At 38.5% G+C, this 23,853-nt stretch overlaps 1 protein-coding gene and 1 pseudogene across 2 annotated transcripts in view; both read right to left on the bottom strand.

Annotated features, from left to right (window-relative positions):
• CNTNAP2 (contactin associated protein 2) overlaps positions 1-23,853 on the bottom strand; it is a gene marked incomplete at both ends in the record, with an annotated part of 2,063,650 nt that overhangs the window by 1,439,662 nt on the left and 600,135 nt on the right. The gene's annotated exons all lie outside the window — the stretch shown is intronic.
• LOC307057941 (serine/threonine-protein kinase Sgk1-like) lies at positions 15,679-17,013 on the bottom strand (annotated as a pseudogene). Its single transcript has 2 exons — positions 16,062-17,013; positions 15,679-15,875 (listed from the first exon to the last, which is right to left on the bottom strand). The product of its transcript is annotated as a serine/threonine-protein kinase Sgk1-like (transcript).

The raw sequence follows: 23,853 nt of genomic DNA, 5'->3' as shown, positions 1-23,853 counted from the left end.
CCTAGTCCACCCAGCTCCACGAATACCGCACTGCCCTCACTCTCTGTACCCACTTCCAGCTTTATTTTCCTTCATAGCATTTAGAGCCACCTGACACGTTGTGTTTTCACTCATTCAGTTGTTTGGTTGCTTCTCTCTCCCACTCGATTGGAAGCTCTACGGAAATAAAGTTTTTGATAGTTTGCTTAATGCTTACTTTCCGGTGATCTGAACAGTACCTGGCACTTGGCACACACTCTCACAACATTTGTAGAAGGAAGGAAGGAAGGAAGGGGGGGGATAAATGAACGAAAAACAACAACAACAACAACTAAACCCAACAGACTCAGAGTCTTGAAGCATGATGCTGAATTACAACATGGTGCAACACCTAACTTTTAGAGAGATGGTCTTAAATCCCCAACAAGTGTTTACACGTGTTCAGTATTCTGTTTAATATAATACAGAACTACACTGTATGTTCTAGAATGGCTGCTCTCTCAGATATTCATCAACAGGAAAAAAAAAACTAGCAGTAGAAGGAATGAACTAGTTTTCTTGAAAAGCCACTGAAGTGGAGTGAAGTCCCCAATGATACTGGGGAAATGAATTATTATTCATTATCTCACCACTCAAGTGTGTACAAAACTGAAGTTAAAATGAACACATCCATCCTTGTAAATCATAGTTAGATTTCTTATTTTTCTTAGTTCTGCTGCAAGTGCCTCTGAAAAATATGCATGTGTGTATGAATATAGTCCCTGGAAAGTTAAATGTAAAAGAATGAAACGATGAACATAACATTTATTTTAAAAGTATCAGTTCACAAAGTAAGAATCCACAGTGAAGGATTTCATATTAATTGTCTAAAAATTTACTATTCAGTTTAGATGCCACTGAGCACACATATAAAACCTTGATTTCCTAACTTCTGACTCAGTTTAACTTTGTACAGTCTTTTGGTGTAAATTCTGCATTTAACTTTAAGGAGGAATCGTTACTTCAAAAGTTTCCATTATATTAGGAATGTGCTAATGTTCATTCATTTTTATTTTATCCACTCATATAAAATAAGAATCTATGACATATAGACACTACTACATACAAAATAAATAACCAATAACCAACAAGGACCTACTTTATAGCACAGAGAACTATACTCAATATTTTGTAATAACCTATAAGGGAAAAGAATTGGAAAAAGAACATATATATATATATATTTATTTATGAATCACTTTGCTGAACACCTGAAACTAAGACAACATTGTAAATCAACTATGCTTCAATAAAAAATAAAATAAAAGAAAATAATAAAAAATTAAATAAATAAATATGTAAAAAAGAACCTGTGCTGTGCCAGGCACAGGAAATGCAGCAGTACATGAAACTGACAACATTTCTGTCCTCATATAATTTATGTTCCAGCAGAAACTAAAAATAACTAAAACAAAAACAAACAGGTAAAAACATAAAGGTTAATTTATAGTATGAGATGGTTAAAAATACTACAGAGAGACACTAAATATGAAAGAGGGGGCAAGGAGTTTGGGGGGTGGGGTGGAGGTTGAGAGAGCTGCTGTTTTTTGCTGCCTAGTCAAGAAAAGCCCCTTTGATCAGGTGACATCTGAGTAGTAATTTGAAGGAAAAAAGGAAGTGAGCTCTGCTAGAAATCAACAGGATCATGCCAGGAGAAACCTTTTCTAGTCTAAACCTGCTCAATAAGGCTAGCTTATACCTGGTAATAAGGAATGACACATTTTCCAAAAGTAAGCATTCAATGCATATATAATTACATGTTACACATGGAAAGTAATTAAAATGAAGTTGATAAATAATTAAGTGATCCATTAGCTAGTTTAAATTTAAATATAGCAGTTATAAAACCTGAAGATAGTTTATCCTTATTACAATTTTTTAAAAAAATTTGACTTCCATAACAAATTAATCATCTTCATACCAAATTAAATTTTTTTCACTGATTTTTAAAACCCATATAAATCAAAATAACAAAATTAGAATAAAACTTGGATCAGGAAAGATAAGAGCATATAAAAGATTATTTGCTTTTTTTTAAAAAGGTGACTATAAACTTATTATCAGAATTTAAGCATCGGCAACCTCACAATCTTCTAAACTGAGACAAAATCTATAACCATGTAATTAAGAAAAATGCTACATAACTGTATGTTCTCCTGGAAGACTTTAACCACAAATATTTCTTGAGATCTTACTCTATGCTCCGTACTGTTCTAACAAGTTTGGGCAATAAAATCTACCTATGTATCACCTATCTATCTACCTATCTATCTATCATCTATCTACCTCCCATCCCCTCATGAGATGCAATAATATATGGACCCACATAAAGTAATTAAACATGAAACAAGAGAATAATATCACCAGTTTGTAATTCAATGCTGTATAGAATATAATCCAGTACTGAAAGTAACAAATAAATTAAAAATGCAGGGCTGATTTTTAGATGACTTCCTTGTCACTAGTTGCTCTGTCTTAAGTGTGTGACTTTGAGTATGTCAGTTAACCCCCTATCTACAAATGACTCACATATAATATGAAGAAATTAGCTAAGTTTCTTACAAGCCCTAAAACCCCCTAGCATTGTCAAGCACAGGAGTCCACAACTATATCCCACAGGCCAAATCTTGCCACTGCTTGCTTTTGTAAGTAAAGTTGTGTTAGAGAACAGCCCCACTCACTCATTTATGTATTGTATGTGGCTACATTCACAGGGCAGCACAATGTCACAAAATGAGACTATATGGCCTCCACCTATGGGATGCAGCAAAAGCAGTTCTAAGAGGGAAGTTTATAGCAATACAATCCTACATGTAAAAGAATGAATTTAGAACACTCTCTAACACCATACACAAAATAAACTCAAAATGGATTAAAGACCTAAATGTAAGGCTGGACACTATAAAACTCTTAGAGGAAAACATAGGCAGAACACTCTATGACATAAACAAGAAACAAGAAACATGAAACATCTCAAATAAACAACCTAACCTTACACCTAAAGCAATTAGAGAAAGCAAAACAAAAAACCCCAAAGTTAGCAGAAGGAAAGAAGTCATAAACATCAGATCAGAAATGAATGAAAAAGAAATGAAGAAAACAATAGCAAAGATCAATAAAACTAAAAACTTGCTCTTTGAGAAGATAAACAAAATTGATAATCCATTAGCCAGACTCATCAAGAAGAAAAGAGAGAAGACTCAAATCAATAGAATTAGAAATAAAAAAGAAGTAACAACTGACACTGCAGAAATACAAATGATCATGAGAGATTACTACAAGCAACTATATGCCAATAAAATGGACAACCTGGAAGAAATGAACAAATTCTGAGAAAATCACAACCTTCTGAGACTGAACCAGGAAGAAATAGAAAATATGAATAGACCAATCACAAGCACTGAAATTGAAACTGTGACTAAAAATCTTCCATCAAACAAAAGCCCAGGACCAGATGACTTCACGGGTGAATTCTATCTAACATTTAGAATAGAGCTAACACCTATCCTTCTCAAACTCTTCCAAAATATAGCAGAGGGAGGAACACTCCAAAACTCATTCTATGAGGCCACCATCACCCTGATGCCAAAACCAGAGAAAGATGTCACAAAGAAAGAAAGCTACAGGCCAATATCATTGATGAACATAGATGCAAAAATCCTCAACAAAATACTAGCAAACAGAACCCAACAGCACATTAAAAGGATCATACACCAAGAACAAGTGGGGTTTATCCCAGGAATGCAAGGATTCTTTAATATATGCAAATGAATGTGATACACCATATTAACAAATTGAAGGAGAAAAACCATATGATCATCTCAATAGATGCAGAAAAAGCTTTGGACAAAATTCAACAAAATTTATGATAAAAACCCTCCAGAAAGTAGGCACAGAGGAAACTTACCTCAAGGTAATAAAGGCCATATATGACAGACCCACAGCCAACATCGTCCTCAATGGTGAAGAACTGAAACCATTTCCACTAAGATCAGGAACAAGACAAGGTTGCCCACTCTCACCACTGTTATTCAACATTGTTTTGGAAGTTTTAGTCACAGCAATCAGAGAAGAAAGAGAAATAAAAGGAATCCAAATCAGAAAGGAAGAAGTAACGCTGTCACTGTTTGCAGATGACATGATACTAAACATAGAGAATCCTAAAGATGCTACTAGAAAACTACTAGAGCTAATCAATGAATTTGGTAAAGTAGCAGGATACAAAATTAATGCACAGAAATCTCTTGCATTCTCACACACTAATGATGAAAAATCTGAAAGAGAAATTAAGGACACACTCCCACTTACCACTGCAACAAAAAGAATAAAATACCTAGGAATAAACCTACCTAAGGAGACAAAAGACCTATATGAAGAAAACTATAAGACAGTGATGAAAGAAATTAAAGATGATACCAACAGACGGAGAGATATATCATGTTTCTGGATTGGAAGAATCAACATTGTGAAAATGATTATACTACCCAAAGCAATCTACAGATTCAATGCAATCCCTATCAAATGACCACTGGCATTTTTCAAGAACTAGAACAAAAAATTTCACAATTTGTATGGAAACAAAAAATACCCTGAATAGCCAAAGCAATCTTGAGAAAGAAAAGCGGAGTTGGAGGAATCAGGATCCCTGACTTCAGACTATACTACAAAGCTACAGTAATCAAGACAGTATGGTACTGGCACAAAAACAGAAATATAGATCAATGGAACAGGATAGAAAGCCCAGAGATAAACCCATGCACATATGGTCACCTTATTTTTGATAAAGGAGGCAAGAACATACAAGGGAGAAAAGACAGCCTCTTCAATAAGTGGTGCTGGGAAAACTGGACACCTACATGTAAAAGAATGAATTTAGAACACTCTCTAACACCACACACAAAATAAACTGAAAATGGATTAAAGACCTAAATGTAAGGCTGGACACTATAAAACTCTTAGAGGAAAACATAGGCAGAACACTCTATGACATAAATCACAGCAAGATCCTTTTTGACCCACCTTCTAGAGAAATGGAAGTAAAAACAAAAATAAACAAATGGGACCTAGTGAAACTTAAAAGCTTTTGCACAGCAAAGGAAACCATAAACAAGACGAAAAGACAACACTCAGAATAGGAGAAAGTGTTTGCAAATGAAGCAACTGACAAAGGACTAATCTCCAATATTTACAAGCAGCTCATGCAGCTCAATATCAAAAAAACAAACAACCCAACCCAAAAATGGGCCAAAGACCTAAATAGACATTTCTCCAAAGATACACAGATTGCCAACAAACACATGAAAGGATGCTCAACATCACTAATCATTAGAGAAATGCAAATCAAAACTACAATGAGGTATCACCTCACACCAGTCAGAATGGCCATCATCAAAAAATCTACAAACAGTAAAAGCTGGAAAGGGTGTGGAGAAAAGCGAACCCTCTTGCACTGTTGGTGGGAACGTAAATTGATACAGCCACTATGGATAACAGTATGGAAGTTCCATAAAAAACTAAAAATAGAACTACCACATGACCCAGCAATCCCACTATTGGGCATATGCCCTGAGAAAACCATAATTCAAAATGAGTCATGTACCACAATGTTCATTGCAGCTCTATTTACAATAGCCAGGACATGGAAGCAACGTAACTGTCCATCGACAGATGAATGGATAAAGAAGTTGTGGCACATATATACAATAGAATATTACCAGCCATAAAAAGAAATTAAATTGAGTTATTTGCAGTGAGGTCGATGGACCTAGAGTCTGTCATACAGAATGAAGTAAGTCAGAAAGAGAAAAACAAATACCATATGCTAACACATATACATGGAATCTAAAAAAACAAACAAAAAAATGGTTATGAAGAACCTAGGGGCAGGACGGTAATAAAGACGCAGACCTACTAGAGAACGGAACTGAGGACACGGGGAGGGGGAAGGGTAAGCTGGGACAAAGTGAGAGCATTGCATGGACATATATACACTACCAAATGTAAAAAAAATCGATAGCTAGTGGGAAGCAGCCACATAGCACAGGGAGATCAGCTGGGTGCTTTGTGACCACCTAGAGGGGTGGGATAGGGAGGGTGGGAGGGAGATGCAAGAGGGAAGAGATATGGGGACATATGTATATGTATAGCTGATTCACTTTGTTATAAAGTAGAAACTAACACACTATTGTAAAGCAATTATACTCCAATAAAGATGTTAAAAAAAAAAAAGACTTTATGGCCTCCAAAGTGAAAGTATTTACTATCTGACCTTTTACAGAAAAAGTTTTCCAACCTCTGGTTTAGTATAATAAATACTCCATGTATCCATGAAGAAGAAAGATTAATGATCAATTATGGTAACAGGTAACATACAAATAATGAATACGACCTGAAGAATTGAGGGCATATAGATGAAGAGGGTTGAGGACACTGTAGAGAAAGGAAAGCTTAGGCAAAATCATGGAGACTACAAAGGGGATGAAATTTCCTGGAGATGGTTGTCGCTGCACTCCACGTGTGCCCATATTGCCAGACTGACTATGATGATGAACTATCCATTTCTATCTCCAACTGTAATAATAGTTATTACACATTCCATCTTCCAAAGAGACAGCTTGCTTGTTTTTCTAGAACATCTGTCTCAATATTCTGCAGACATTAAATATAAGGAAATCAAGCAAATCCCCAGAGAAAGAATTTTTTATAGTAGTAGTAGTAGTAGTAGAGAGAGAATGCTAACATTTGAAATAATTTAATATTGTATTTTCCCATACTAGGATGTCTTCCAAAACTACAGCCACAGTTATGGAAAACATTCGGTCTCCAGTGTACTTCCATTCCAGGGAATCTTGGATGAAAACTAGAGGAGCAGACGGGCCTTGAGTTTTATTTTCATACAATTTCAGTCAGTCTTCAGAGTAGGTGTAAGAATTCTGTACGAATTCAAGCTGGAACAGAGGAAATGATTGGCGAAGAGAGATGAAATGGCTGTTGCCTTTCACCTACGAGTGTGGCCAAGAGAGATCTCTAATGGCAAGCAGTATGGGCAGGAATTTGCAAGGTCAAATGACTTCAGAACAGATGTAACTGACATCAGAGTATCATTCAATTGTATCTGTGATGGAAAAATAATGTTGGAAAAGTTTCATAACACATCTTTAAAAAGTACAGCACTTAAATACATGTTTTATATCACACATTTGGAAATACAAGCCAGATACCCAGAAAACAATTAAGACTAGCAAAGGACTCCAAAACCAAACAGTGGTATCAGGATGGAAATTCTAGCAATATCTTCGATTTGTATTTAGGAAAAAAAAACAAACCAACTGGAAAAGGCATATTCTCAGGGGAATACATAACTCAATGGTCTCCTTACATCCTGTGCATTCAATTCCTAACTTTTGAAGCTAGAGCTACATTCCTCTTCCTGACTCAGGTTTTATGACCCTTCCTCTCCATTGTCAGGTAAAATTTCAGAGGCCACACCTCTCTCTAAACTCTTCTGTTTCCAATCAATAGCCTCCTGCCTTGCTCCTTATGGCCAAAACTATCTTCAAATCCAAGCTAAACGTCTGTGCTAATTCCCTAGTAGCATCTCACTTCCTGCAGAGATGGTCTCTCTTCCCCTGACACTCATTTCAGTGTCTGGAGTCTCGATGCTCCAGGACTGTATTGTGCTTCCTGCTCCTGGATTTCCTGATGCTTTGTCTGCTCACCCAGGTGCCCAAACATAGCCAACTGCTGTCCTCACCAGCTGAGAATGCAACTACCTGTGTACCCACCTACTGATGACGATGCTATCCTCTGTACCATCTCCCTGACTTCCTAGACAAAGCATGCTTTTCGTTACTTTGCTTCAAAGACAGTGGAAAATCCTTTGGACAAATAAGGTGGTATTTCTTGTCTAGCCTAGTGGAGAGTTTCAGGATTTGAATGAAAAGGAGACTGAAGTCATGACTCAGGTGCTTCCTGAGTCATCACTGAGGTTAATATGGCCCCTTAAATTCTTCCCAAATTATAAGAAGCATCAGTTTCCACACTCTGACCAAGAGAAGACTTGTATGGGATCTAGTACTTCTTTATTTTAGAGACTTTATTCCCAAGATTATGATTCCTTGTGTGTGTGTTTTTTAAAATTTTCCTCTCAATAAAGAGGAGAGAACAAGGAAGGAAGGGAGGGAGGAAGGGAGAGAAGGAAGGAAGGAGGGAAGGAAGGAAGGAAGGAAGGAAGGAGGGAAGGAGAGAGGGAGGGAGGGAGGGAAGGAGAGAGGGAGGGAGGGAGGGAGGGAAGGAAGGAAGGAAGGAAGGGAGGGAGGGAGGGAGGAGGGAAGGGAGGAAGGGAGGAAGGGAGGGAGGGAGGAGGGAAGGGCGGAAGGAAGGAAGGGAGGAAGAGAGGGAGGGAGGAGGGAAGGGAGGAAGGGAGGGAGGGAGGGAGGAGGGAAGGAAGGGAGGGAGGAGGGAAGGAAGGAAGGAAGGAAGGGAGGGAGGGAGGAGGGAAGGGAGCAAGGGAGGGAGGAGGGAAGGGAAGAAGGAAGGAAGGGAGGAAGGGAGGGAGGGAGGGAGGGAAGGAGAGAGGGAGGGAGGGAGGGAAGGAAGGAGGGAGGGAAGGAAGGAGGGAAGGATGGAGGGAGGGAGGGAAGGAAGGAAGGAGGGAAGGAAGGAGGGAAGGATGGAGGGAGGGAGAGAGGGAGGGAGGGAGGGAGGGAAGGAGGGAAGGAAGGAAGGAGGGAAGGATGGAGGGAGGGAGAGAGGGAGGGAGGGAGGGAGGGAAGGAGGGAAGGAAGGAAGGAGGGAAGACAGCACTAACAATTACTTCACAATGTTTCTTTACAGCTGTGGCAGATCCATTAGTTTTACTCCCTATAAACTTGGGCCGCTGCTTACAGAAGTATTTTGTTTTGATGCACTTAGAAACACGGTGCTTTGTCTTCTTTCCTTGACACACATTACTTGAATAGGCTCTGTATTTTTCACCTCAGGACTTTGCTAACTTTAGCATTCTATTAAAGAATCCAAACAAACTGAGCTCATTCCACATGTCATCTGTGGAAATCCCATACCCCAATTACTTCTCTCTATGGAAAGGGTGTAATCCTATCTGGAAGCCAAATGTCTTTAAATTTAATAATAATTTACAGATGTATTTTGAAATATAAGTATTGTATTATTCCTTGAATGTATGGCAAGTACAGGAAGTATAAATAAGACTTTCTCTTCCAGTAGTTTTTAATAATTTTTTTCAAGTTCAGTTATTTTCACTTAACCTGGTCTAATAAATATTTTCTTGGGATAGTTGTGACTTTCAAAGGTAGTATTAGGCTGAGGTTTTCCCAATATTAGCACATGGAAGAAACAGCATGCTCTTCACAATAAAAAAATCGAGATTTTATTCCGAAGGGCCAGAATTTGGATGACTAGCTTCTGTCTTATCCAGAGTCTCCTCAGTTTTTCCATTACTTCAAATGTCTAGTTTTGGGTCAGTTTTTCTATGATTTTTTACATCATAGCAATAGAAAGTAAATGGTTAAAAAAATCCGTGTTATAGGAGCATGCTAGGAAAATGTTTGCTCCTCCTTAGGGCAAAACCACCAAGGACTCCAACTCTTCTCCTAGTTTATATATCTTCACTTCCATCATATTTTCCTCCCACTCTTCTGATTCATACCTTGCTTTGTGTACCTTCTCCCATTTCCCTGGCCTATTCTGTGTCACTAGAAATAAGATCCATTTTTTTCCTGATCCTATAAAATGTCATACAATACAGAGATAGGAAGGACTCTCATAATCCATAGAAGTAACCACTGTTACAAGTCTTCACACACACACACACACACACACACACACACACATTACATTTAATATAACATATATGTTTAAATAAGCGAGAACCAGATTTACCATCTGGTCTTTAGCATACTTTGACCTATCACAGAAATTCCCATACAAATATTGCCTTCTGTTTTAAAATAAAAATAAATATTGTTTTTGTGTATTTAACTTTATATAGGGACCTTTATTATTTATATCTGCATCTGCATAGCAGGGTTAAATTCCTGCACATAAAATGCAAGAATATTAGCTCATTGGTAAAACAGATTATGTAGTTAAGCTGAGAATTAATTGTCCTTTCATACAATGTATGGAAGAATGGATTTAGTTTCCTTTACCTACTCCACAAAGAACTTAGCGGTCATGAAGAGAAGTACAATCAGTTTGCCATCAAATGCTAATTTAGGGAAAAGTTAAAGATAATGAATTTAGAACTAAATCAACTGAGTGGACATATTTTACCTGATATGCAATGAAAATCATTAAGTGAAAAAAGGAAACTTGTATCTCCCCCTTTTTCTTCTCATTGAATCTTTCCTGTTTACTAGTCAATAGAGGTGACTCTATTTACTTTTTTGTTCATTTTCTATTCAATGGAACACAGCCCAATGTGCTACAAATGCATTGCAGTAGCCATGCGTTAAATGAGGCATTTGTCCCTCTTCCATCTCAGTAGCATAAACAGTAGAAACCATTAAACCAAAATCAGCAAATAAAGAAATAGTAATAGCAATCATTTATTGAGTACTTATGTGGCAGGCAATATAGTAAATATTCCAAGAGAATTCTCTCAGTGAGTTACTTTAGTAAGCCTTTGACATAGGTATCATTACCATTTTACAGATGAGGAAGCTTGAGACCTCACAGCTAAAGAATAATAGAACCAGGACAAAAACCAAGTTGTGCCTGATTACAAGACCTATGTTTTTGAGGTCTACGTTTCAAGGTCACAGCATCTCCAGATTCACTTTGGATAAAATTTGTATATGTTGCATTGGATTTATTCCTAGGTGTGCAGATCTCCTAATAATATTGAAGTAGTCAGATTTTTCTTACCACTTCCCATTTTGATCCCAGGAATTTACTTGAAGTGATACCCTATACCATGATACTGCAGCAATTTCAATATCTTCTGTCCACAGCAGGCTCATACCTTTCAACTAAAAGGAAGAGTCTCCTGCAGTCTTACATAGGTGTTCTCAGAGAAAACCATACAGAATCAGCCACTCAATTGATATGCCTACATCCAATGAGTATGACATTCAGCAAAGTACATCAGATTTATTCCATTTATTCATGTAATAAATATGTATTGGGTAGTTATTTCCTGAGTCAAACTTTATCCCTTTAAAATCCATTTTCTTCACAGTCACCAGATGGATCTTTTAAAAATGGGGATCAGATTATTCCTGGCCATTGCTCCTGATGGCTTCCCCTATCATTGAGTATGAAATCCCAACTCCACCAAAGCCTGCTATGGTCTGGCCCTGAGTGATCCCTGGTTTTATTTTATTTCACTCTTCTCCTCTGGGTCACTAAGCTCTTAATTTCACTCTTCTTTCTCTTTTTCAGACACACAAAGCACACTCCCTCTCACGGCCCTTTCCCCCTTCCCTGCCTCCGGGCTAGAATTCCTTTCATCAGGTCTAAAGAGGGCTGGCTTCTCTCCAGGCTGCCCCCAACTCAAATACCATCCTCTCTTTCTCTGGCCAGTGTCTAAATTCACCAACTCAATTTTCACCTTCATAGGCCCCAAACATTACTTGCTATTCAATGGATTGCACTGTTTTATTTTGTTCACAGCACCAATCACAATCTAAAATTACCTTGACTGTTTATTATTTAAAAATCTGTTTATTCCTTGTTGACTGGGTAGTAAGGACAGTGGGAACGGGGCATGTGCCTGTCCTGTTGAGCCTGTATTCCCAAGGCCTAAGAACCTGGCATGCAGCACGAATGCCATAAAAGGCGGTTGCATCAATGAATTACTGACAATGATAGGTAATAAATCCATCTAAATGTGAGCAAGGCACAACAGTTCCTAGTTTTGGCTGTTGAGATGTATTCACTTTATCTATCTAATGGACATTTTTCCATTTTTCCATTTTAAAAACTGCTTGTGCAGAGAGAGTTGACTTTATCCCATGATGTTACATGTAGATCTTCCTGGCTGTATCCCACGTGAGAGAGAGCATCTATCTCTCTGATCTTTACCACCTTAAAATGACCTGTCATTTGAACCCTTGGATTATATTGAGGGTTCTTCTATATCATCAGTACATGCCTTTAGAACTTTTAAAATATCTTGGCTCCAGCAAATGAATTTTATAAGAGTTGAAGTTACTGACTTTTCTGAGCGAGCTCTTTTGCAGCTTTTCTTTGTTTTCAAAAGAACGTAAGAATTTGGTACTTCGAATATAACACTTTCATCCTGTATGATTGACAATCTACTGTGATAAGTATTTGTTTATACTTTGATCACCCTGCTATGTGGTGATTCTTCTAGAAGGAAGGGGACTTCATTATGTTCTCAAAATATGGAAAATAGAACATATAGTAGGGATCTTCATATACTTTGAAAAATATTGAACACAATCAGTACAGTAGCATCTGATAATGAATAGATTCAATGCCATTATCTAAAAAAGTCAGATCAACTTTCTTCCATTCTGCCTTTTTTTAGTCCAATAGCTACATTAGAAAAAATTTAAGGTAGTATAACTAGAAAATCAGTCACGTTGCAAGAATCATGGTTATAAATCAAATAGGAAATTGTCTGGTCTGCATGTACCAAGGGCGAATTACTCAAGACTTGTAGTTCAGATTTTGCTGGACATTTAACAGCTGCAGCATGTTTCTGACATATGGTTTAACAGATTAATCAGTTTCAAATTATCTACTGAACTGTTAATACTAGAAAAAAATAGATTTGTGAGGCTCTTAAAAAAAAAAGTTTTTGTCTCCTCTAAGTCGATCTTCTAATTTCAGATAAATAAATCCTATCACAAAAAATAATATCAACTTTTACCCTTTGTGTAATATAGACAAGGTTGTGAAATTTAATTCATATTACTTCATGAAAAAAAGGAAATGGTATTCAAAAATAGCATCAACTATTTGCCCTGGAGCCAGGCAGAGGTTTTAATCTCTAAAATAATGGTGAACAGTGCCCTTTCTTTTTTTTTTTTTTTTTTTTTAACTTAACTTCTAGTCTCATAAGGAGGCACAGCTACCTAGCACTTTTAATAAAGCAATAATTTGAAGAGTGCCAGGGTCAACTGCAGTATGCCTAAATGAACTTGAGGACTCTTCGAGCTGTCTTCCTATGGATGAGGTTATTTTGGATTGCAATTTGTTGGTTCACTGGTAAACGTCTCAGTTTTTGACCCTCTAGTTTCATTTACTGGTTAATTCAAAGACAGTATTCACAAATAAGATGCAATGTACTTATTGACAACCAAGTCTATTTCCTAGTCTACTTAACCCACTTCCACTTTTAAATATTTAACTAAAGAGCTATAGATAAACATCCTCTGGTGTTCCTGACTCAAGTCACGTCAGATTTGATCATGCACTTGATTGGTACAAAGTGGACAGTGGACCATTAGACAGTCAATAAAGTGAAGCTGTTGAAGAATGTTTAATTAATTGACAAATATTTACAGTATGTTAAGATAAAGAAAAATGGGCCATGAAACAGTGCTTATACTATACTCCCTATTTTATCAGTGTATATTTATAGACCAAAAAATGGCTGAAAGAATACGTAAACCAAAATGTTAACCATAATGTCACATTTATGATGATAACTGCGACTTTTATTTTCCTGTTTCCTACTTTTTTTGAAATGTTCTTCAAATAACATGTATTGATTTTATAATAAGATATGAAAAATAACTAGTATTAAGGATAACTGCTCAGTGATTATGAATTTAAGATGATATGCATTCATTTATTCATTCAACAATTATTTATTAAGTGCCCACAGTAGGTATGCAGCCGGGAACAACACAGAGTTTTCTATTATAATAAGTAACACATTTAAAAAATACACAGTGTATCAGATGGTGATAATTACTATGGGGGAATATAGAGCAGGGAAGGAACTTGAGGGTACCTACCGGGGGTTGGGGGCGGTGAGTGAATGTCCTTTCAATGAGGCATCTGAGAAGCCCTCATTGATAAGATCATTTTGGGGCACAGATTTCTTGGAAAAGAGGGAACAAGCCATCAGGTTTCCTAATATCTGTGGAATGGTGGTTTCAGGGCGAGAAATAAAAATGAGAAAGACCAGGAGCAGGATGGACACGAAGGGCAGTGTGGAAGGAGCAGAAGCATGGGGTAAACAAAAAGGAAACAGATCAGGCAGACGATGGGGAGCGAGGGAGAGGCTGGGCTTGTAGTCCTTGGAGGGGATTGGAAGGAATTGGGCTTTAGCAACCTTCAAAGGTCTTAAGTCCTTAGAGCAGAAAATGTGATATTTTACCAAACTTAATATAAAGGAAGTGAAAGTTTAATGTAAATAGTTTAATGTAGTATTTTTAACATCTTTATTGGAGTATAATTGCTTTACAATGGTGTGTTAGTTTCTGCTTTATAACAAAGTGAATCAGCTATACACATACATATATCCCCATATCTCCTCCCTCTTGCGTCTCCCTCCCTCCCTATCCCACCCCTCTAGGTGGTCACAAAGCACCCAGCTGATCTCCCTTTGCTATGCAGCTGCTTCCCACTAGCTATCTATTTTACATTTGGTAGTGTGTATAAATCCTGATGGTTTTTTTTTTCTGCAAATATTTTTCAAGGTATTATTGCAAACCAAAGTTGGTTTATCACACACAAAAAAAGGTGTGTGGTGGGGGAGGGAAAGAATTGTACATTATTATAACCATATTAATTACAGTACATTAAAATGGTGGTTTATATTACAAATAAGCCTGTAAGTTTAAATATACTAGTGTTATAACCCAATGTACAGACTTCCTTTATACAATACATATAATTATCAGGAATGCAAAAAAGAAACAAAAAAACAAAAACATAAATAATGCCCATTTTACAGGTGATATTTTAAACAATGAAAACACCAGGCTCTGATTGACTACTGAGGCATTGGTCCATCAAAACCTTTTCTAAAAATGGAAATATTTGTAGCAGCAATGCTTCTTTAAGCATCTGGATACAAGTCATTGCAAGGCCATTTCTGATAAATTTTAGTTATTAACTATATCTTACCAAAAAAACCCAGCCTACACATAAATTTATCTTCCAAATATGGAAGAAACAAACAATGTCCCACGTTGTAGTGTCCTACAAGTGTCACATTGATGCTTATAACTGAGTCCTTCTGTGAGCAAGCATACCACACTCATACGGCCGATCACACAGGAAGTCCACAAGGAAAAACAGAACGGTAACACTGGACAACAGGAAGAACTTTGGAGCTAACACGTCTCATCAGAAAAGGCACGTTTCATAAGATTCCTTATCACGGCCCAGACAGACCTTCAGAAGCTCCTTCTCAGAACAGCGTCCTCCTTCGAATGAGACCATGCATCTGCCTGGGGCGGCCCTCTACTGCTCATTTCAGAGATAGCACCACACTGGAAGGAAGAATAAGGAAAACCTCACGAGCTCACTGAAGAGGATGTGCTCTTCGAAAAGCTTCCAGCAAACAGTGTGCAATAAGATTGCCAAGATGTGCAAACTTCCAGGGATGTGCAGATTCTCTTTTAAGATGTCCTGTCAGCTGACAGCTCTGCCAAAAGGCTAACTAAAACATTTCAAAACGCCCATAAAATGCTTCGCAACCAACCCTAAGACCATTCAGAGGAAAGGGTCCACGGGAGGTGTGTAGGAAAAGCCCAGGAAGGCCTTGGCCACTTCCTTGATGCTGGCTGGGAGGAGGATACTGCCGGGCGACCGACCAATGGAGTTGGGGACCGGCTCTTGGGTAAACTCGGGATCAAAGTGCCGCAGGTCGCTGGGTCCACTCACATTTGGGTTAAAAGGGGGAGTAGGGGCTTCCCTGGTGGCTCAGTGGTTGAGAGTCTGCCTGCCGATGCAGGGGACGCGGGTTCGTGCCCCAGTCCGGGAAGATCCCACATGCCGCGGAGCGGCTGGGCCCGTGAGCCATGGCCACTGAGCCTGCGCGTCCGGAGCCTGTGCTCCGCAACGGGAGAGGCCACAACAGAGAGAGGCCCGCGTACCGCAAAAAAAAAGGGGGGGGGTAGTAATCGTCATATTAATGAGATCATCTCAGTTAATTAGGGAGAAGAAGGCGTGATTCTTAATCTCCATAAAGTCATCCTTGGCACCAAGCCTCTTTGTCCTGTCCTTCTGCAGGAGGCCCTCCAGGATGTGTCTTGCAGAATTTGTAATATTTGGCTTCAGCTGGAGGGGTTTGTTCAGAATGTTGTTGTACATCTCAGCTGTGTTTCGGCTATAAAAGGGAGGCAGGCCATACAGCATTTCATATAAGACGGCCCCCAGACACCACCGGTCCACGGTCCTATCATAAGGCTGCTTACGAAGCACCTCAGGTGCAAGATACTCGGGTGTGCTGCAGAAGGTGGACGTCGTGCCATTGTGTTCAGCGTTCCCCTTGCAGAGTCCAAAGTCAGTAAGGACAATGTGTCCCTGTGAATCCAGCAAAATATTCTCTGGCTTTAAGTCTCTATAAACGATGGTAACCCAAGGCACTGGCTACTTCAGCAGCATAGAACCGAGCCCGTGCTTCCAGGAAGCATCGCTCTCTCTGGAGATGGTAGAACAACTCTCCACCGTTAATGTAGTCTAGGACAAAGTACAGTGTGTCAGCCGTCTGGAAAGAGAAGTGGAGGCCCACCAGGAAAGGGTGTTTCACGCTCTTCAGGAGAACATTCCGCTCTGACATAATATGCTTTTCCTCCTTCTTTTTCAGGATCGCTTTCTTGGTGGAGAAGGGTTGGCATTCATGAGCTCAGGCTCCTGAGGTTGGGAGATTTTCAAAATGGACTGAACTTCAGGGTGTTGGCTTGCATAGGTGTTATTGGCAATCTTCTGAATAAAGTTGTTCAGGCCCATCCTTCTCTGTTTCATGAAAGCGATGAGAATTGCTACCATGCCCCTCACCCTGGAGTAAGTGAGGGTGCCCCTAGCAGCCTCGGTTTTCACCATCATCACCACACAGACGGAGCACACGGAGGTGTCAGACACGGGAGACCGGCTCAGCCAACACTCTGTGTTTTTTATAAGACCGATTTTTACAGCAGTTTGATGTTTACAGCAAAATTGTGAGGGCGGCACAGAGATTTCCCATACACCCGCATTCCAACACGATTATCAACACCACTCACAAGAATGTTACATTTGTTACCAATGATGAACCTACATCAACACATTATAATCTCCCCAAATCCGTAGCTTATTTTAGGATTCACTCTTCATGTCATACATTTAATGGGGGCTTGAACAAATTATGATGACATCCATTCATGACTGTAGTGTCACAGAATAATTTCACTGCCCTAAAAATACCCTTTGCTATATCTATTCATCTCCCCAAACTCCGATTTTTTTTTTACTGTCTCTATCGTTTTGCCTTTTCCAGAATGTCATATAGTTGGAATTACAGGGCATGTAGCCTTTTCAGATTGGCTTCTTTCACTTGGTAGTATGTGTTTAACTCTCCTCCATGTCTTTTCATGGCTTAATAGCTCATTTCTTTTTAGTGCTAAAGAATATTTCATTGTCTGGATGTATCACAGTTTCTTTATCCATATACCTACTGGAGGGTATCTTGATTGTTTACAAGTTTTAGCAATATGAAAAAGCTGTTATAAACATCCAAGCACAGGTTTTTGTCAGGGGTAAGGACAGTTTGATGTTTTAATATTTAATGAAAACATGGGAGGATAAGAAAAAACTCATTAGATAGAAAATGAAAGAGAAGAACATTCCGGGCAATGGAATCAGTATCACAAAAAGGCATAAGTATAGGAATGCCTACTGTCTTTAAGGAGGAATGAGACACAAGCTAACAGAATCGTAAACAAAACAAAATAAAACAAAACAAACAAAAAACCTAAACAACTTATTGCAGCTGCCTGACATACTCTTTTCCCAATTTTCTCTTGGATAACTTATCACATCTTAAATGACAGGAGAAGAGAACTTCTCCAACTCTACCATACGTTAAGCTACATTTAGTCTGTCTCCATTCTTTCTCAGAGAACCTACTTCCTTTACTTTGTAGCAACTATGATGAATAGGACTCATGTGCTCACCTGTGTATTTCCTTTTTTTTTTTTTTTTTTTTTTTTTTTACGGTACGTGGGCCTCTCACTGTTGTGGCCTCTCCCGTTGTGGAGCACAGGCTCAGAGGCCATGGCTCACGGGCCCAGCCGCTCCACGGCATGTGGGATCTTCCCGGACCGGGGCACGAACCTGTGTCCCCTGCATCGGCAGGCGGACTCTCAACCACTGTGCCAGCAGGGAAGCCCTGTGCATTTCCTTTTTTAATGATGACTCCACCGTGAGTTGTTCATCCTCATGGATGAAGTTCTCGATAGTTTTCTTCACTTCTCTGTTCCTAGCACATGGGACAGTGACTGGTGTCCAGAATGAATGAACAGCAGATGGTACAGAGGGTAGCAGTCATTGAATTCATAGAGGGGTTGATCGGGATAAGGATGCTGAGGCCAAATTGTGTAGAAAAATCTCATTTGTTCATTCCTGTTTTGCTTGTCCTCAATTATTCTCTCAACAAATGTTTATTAGGTGCTTATTATGTTTAAATCTAGGTTTTTTTTTTGTGTGTGTGGTACACGGGCCTCTCACTGCTGTGGCCTCTCCCGCTGCAGAGCACAGGCTCCGAACGCGCAGGCTCAGCAGCCATGGCTCATGGGCCCAGCCGCTCCATGGCATGTGGGATCTTCCCGGACCGGGGCACGAACCCGTGTCCCCTGCGTCGGCAGGCGGACTCTCAACCACTGCGCCACCAGGGAAGCACTAAATCTAGGTATCTTTTATCCAAGACTTCACAGGCTAGTGAATTTCATGCTATAAATGTGGGTTATATTCTGTGGGCCTTGAGAAACCACTGAAATGTTTTGCTTAATAGGGTAGTGATATGATCCAATCATATCTATATTTTAAAAGAAAGAAAACTTTGGCAGCGGGGTGAAGGAGACTTGGAGGTATGTTCTGGAAACAATCAGAATATTACACTGTAAATTAGAAGTTGCATGAAGATGAACAGAAGCCAGTGGCAGTGGGCTTATATGAGGGGAAAGATGCAAAAGATATTTTGGAAGGTGACTGAAGTTGGTTTTACAGGATGTGCAAAGTAATAGAGAAAAGAGAGGCAAAAATTACTGAGATTTCTTATGTGCGTGACAGTAGTGTGAGTCTTTGATCAAGTAAAGACTATAAAATATGCTGTTGGATTCATTTGCCTGAATTGTTTATTAAAACAAGAAGTTGAGTCATTTAAGAGCATATGCTGAGATTATATCTTTACTTTAGTTAAAAGTTAGGCTATTAACTAAAATGATCAGTCATAGGTTCTGTAATTCATTTGTTGAAACAATAAAGTTTACTTAACTAGGAAACAGAAAGCCAAGAATACAGCACCTATAAAACCTCCCTAAGACCCTTCAGATTCTCACTGGCCTTCTTTAAGACAAAACTATCCAGTGCTTCATTTTACACCTACATATTAAATTGCAAAACTCTGTCTCCTTCACCAAAATACTTTGCTGTTGAATAAGATTTCTCCAGCAAGTACAGTTCCCTTAATTGGCGTTCTGCTAACTTGGTACCTTTCTTCATAACGGTAAACAGTTGTGCACTAATGCCTGTCCATTCCAACTTCTGATGGACTTTTCTCTCACCTTTTTTTCTTCTTATGACATTTTTTTAATCTTGTCCTTTCTAATGTCTTTGGCTTTAAGCACATGCAAATTTCCCTAGTTTAGGAAGAAATACTTTTAATGTCACTGCTGACCCTTCCGCTTAGAACCAGGCCCCTTGTATAAGAGTTCTGTATGCCACCACTAAGTAAATGTCCTGGGAACTTGGGACAAATCTAAAAGGAAAAACATGCTGCTTTGATATCCAGGAATGTATTCTATTCCAAAGAAAGTCACCTGCTTCGATATATATTTTTTGACAATCTTTAAATTCTAAACAAAATTGTTTTTTCAGAAGGCTTCTATAAAAGGCAAAACCCATACCAAATGAAAAGAAAACAGAAACAAAATAATTATTTTCAAATACACACATGTAGATGGAACGGGAAGTCAGAAAAGGAGATTGACTGGATCATTTTTGCCACCATTCCCAGCCATGAATGGTAATGGATGGTGCTATTTCACTAGGAGTGCCACCAGTAGGAGGTTTTTGAGACAAGCAGACAGGGTCTGAAGCATGACTCTGGTCTTACATAGACAAGGACAGGATGGAGTCAAGTCCAGAAACTTCAGGTCAAGAAGAAAAGATCAAAAAGACAGCCAGCTATAGGCAAATAAGGACCAGAATCCAGCTAGGCTGCTGAGACCCAATCCTGGGAGAAGCTCTTCCATCTCTGTGGCTCTTTACACAAACTGCTGGGCATGAGAAAAGAAGCCCTACAACCTTAGGAACTTTTAATAGTTAAAAGGAAATCTTACACTTTCCACAGGGAGGAAGAAAGAGAAACCACAAGCAAGCAAAGGCCCAGAAATGAGACTAATTAGAGGTTACAAAAGTAAGTTTGATTTAATATGCCAAGTGCATTTGGGGAAATGGTAAAGAACAGGGATTGAAAGTAAGTAGTGTACCGAGCCTTGAAAACTAAGGAGATAATTTTCAATCTGCTGCAGAAGGGAACTGGGAACAATCAAAGGTTTCTAAATAGAGAAATTACAGGGTAAAAGTACAGGGAAAATTACCAAAAAATAAACACTGCTTGGTTTTTAAGCTTCTTTAGAGAGGGAGGTTTCCAGAGAATGAATTCCAGATGAAAAAAAAATGCATCTTGAGAAAACAATGCAATCAGAAATAAATAGGAAATGGAGACAACCCAATTCACAGAATTCTGTAAAGTTCATGCAGCTACTGAGAGATGACGAAAGTTGCTGATTTTATATTTTGAAATAAGACGCAGAGCCATAGCAGTGAAAAATAAATGAGACATATATATTCATGACCATCACAAGGGGGAGATGGCCGCAGCCTCATGGAAACAATCACACTGTTTTCCCAACACACCTCCATTTTTACAGAGGTTGGCCTCCAAACCTGAATTTAGAAAAACTTGAGTTTTAATTCCTATTCAACCTCCAACTATCTTGAGCAAGTCACATATTCACAGTGAATCTCAGTTTCTCCATCTACAAAGAAGGAGTATGGGACATAAAATCCTCAGGGTCCCTTTCATGGTTGACATTCCCGGATTCTCTAAGGTCATAAAATGCTCATGAGAGTACAAAATTTTAAAAAGCTACCCTGTTCCTTACTATCCAAAAGGTGCTTGCTTAATCATTTCTTGTTTATACAAAGAAAGTCAAAGTATTTCAAGAAAATTACAATATAGATCTCTTAATGCTGGCATGAATTGATAGCAAAGCACTGAAAGAAAATTCTTTTGCACCGTTATTTCTCTCTCTGGGCTGGAAGCATGTATTGTGATCTAAATGAGTCATTGTAAGTAATGGATGATGACACTGCATTCCTTTGTCAATAAAGCCTGAGATATGCCTCCAACTCTGCTCATTTGAACATCCCCAGATTTTCAAGAATTGACATTCATTTCCTCCTGCTTTCCTAGCACAAGTGGCTGGTCTTGTTTTATCATCACAATTGAAGGGAATTTTGCTTTATGATGACTTTATTCAATCACACTCTAAAATGGAAAGTAGATGAACGGCGGGGTGCATTAGAAATAACTAGAAGTCAATAACCTGGATCTATATTTAGGGAGCAGTCCTGTAAAATTAATATTTTTGATAGTACTAAACATTTGTTTTATAAAATTATTTAAAATCATCATATAAACAAATATATATATTACACAAAAGTTTAGTGCTATTTTAAAATACTTCTACATTCATTATTATAATATTCCTTATATTGTAGCCCTATAATGTCAAATAGGCTAAGGATAGGGAAAGATGGAGAGTAAAAGCACAGGCTGGGGATTTAGAGTAAGGATGCCTAGAACTGCATCCTGGTTTACCTCTCAATATTATGTGTTCCTGGCTGCATCTCTTAATGTCTTAGAGCCTCATTTTTAGCTTAGGTAAGATAGTAGTTAAATCAAAGTTAATAAAGTTAAGCATCAGTAGGCAGCCTATATTTACAGATGAAGTTTGGGAAGGGGGGAGTGATGCAGATAATAAACATCTCTTGCTGGATGGGATTTTAGAACTCAGAAAAGGATAGAACATGAACAGATACCTACCATACAGTATTCAGTGCTGTAACAGACATATAAATGTCACAAGAAAGTGACACGGGTGTATAGGGGTAGCACAACTAATTTTGTCTAGAAGATAACATCACCAAGCATATCACTAGATTAGTGGAGAGTTCCACAAAACGATATAAAAGAAAATGCTTTTTAAACCTTAAACTCACATAGGAATATTAGTTTCTTTCACTTATATAATTGAATAAACAACACTGGAGTTGACTATTTGATATTTTTCATATTTCTCATGATGAATTTATCTTAATTAAAACATGAGACATTATTAGGTATATAAAGATATACAATTCGTTTTTGTAGGTAGTTGAAAATATTTCATTATCTCTTGCCTGCCTTTGTGTAAACAATGGAGTAGACCACAATATTCCTTTCACCTATTTTTTTTCATAGAAAATCCACTTAGACTCTAGAATTTCAAATTGATGTTTAATTTGGAAAAAAAATGCATGTCAACTAGAGACGTCTAGAGAATTCCTTCAGCTAGCTGCCCACTTTCTTTTCTTTTCTTTTTTTTTTTTTGCGGTACGTGGGCCTCTCACTGCTGTGGCCTCTCCCGTTGCGGAGCACAGGCTCCGGATGCGCAGGCTCAGCGGCCATGGCTCACGGGCCCAGCCGCTCCGCGGCATGTGGGATCTTCCCGGACCGGAGCACGAACCCGTGTCCCCTGCATCGGCAGGCGGACTCTCAGCCACTGCACCACCAGGGAAGCCCGAGCTGCCCACTTTCTATTCATACTCATAATCATTTTTAAATCTTTGCTAAGTATATTCTCTTTAAAGAAATCCACCATCATATGGCAAATAAACCTGTGTTATGAAACCAGGGCAGCCTGTCTGAATTGGAGACCCCATAGGACAAGAATTCCTTCTGTAATAACTGCAGGAATATCTGTAACAGAGTCTCCTATAAATAGCACTGTATTATCTGAATGCTTCAATAAATCAGTTTCCAGATGCACTCTGCACAGTTACATTTCCATGATACGCTTTCTGACTATGTCACAAGTTAACCTAAAAAGATTCGAATTTTGTGTTTGTTGTTAGTTTATCACTTGACATTCCATATTTCTTATTGTTCAGAACAAAAGAATATCACGTTTATACATTTTTCTAAGTTCCACTTATTGGTGTGTGTTATTTGAAACATCATATGAAAATGCACTTGCAAGTTACCCTGGATGTGACAGAACAATTTACAAAGAGAAGTATGAACATCGTGCATTCATGGCAGAGCAATGTTCCCTTTTTGATTTGAGTTTTCTAATATCTGCAAATGCCACTGTACACCAATAACAATTTATTTTTTGGTACCACCATTGGTCATGTGGAAAATATTTTTCCTGGATTTAAAAGAGCACATATATTCAAACATGCACTTACAGTCTGTCCTTGTTCAGGATATAATTTCATGTAGATTGCAGACATTCTCTACTGTGTCTGATTCATCTCTGAATTTTCACGCCTAGAAAGTCCCCAACACAAAACCAATGCTAGACACGTGTTTGTTGGATGACTAAACATGTCTGTTTATTCCTATCTCTTAGGATGGGA

Source organism: Hyperoodon ampullatus (assembly GCF_949752795.1).
Source record: "Hyperoodon ampullatus genome assembly, chromosome: 9".
Taxonomy (NCBI): Eukaryota; Metazoa; Chordata; class Mammalia; order Artiodactyla; family Ziphiidae; genus Hyperoodon; species Hyperoodon ampullatus.
This window is presented reverse-complemented; position numbering and strand designations above follow the sequence as displayed.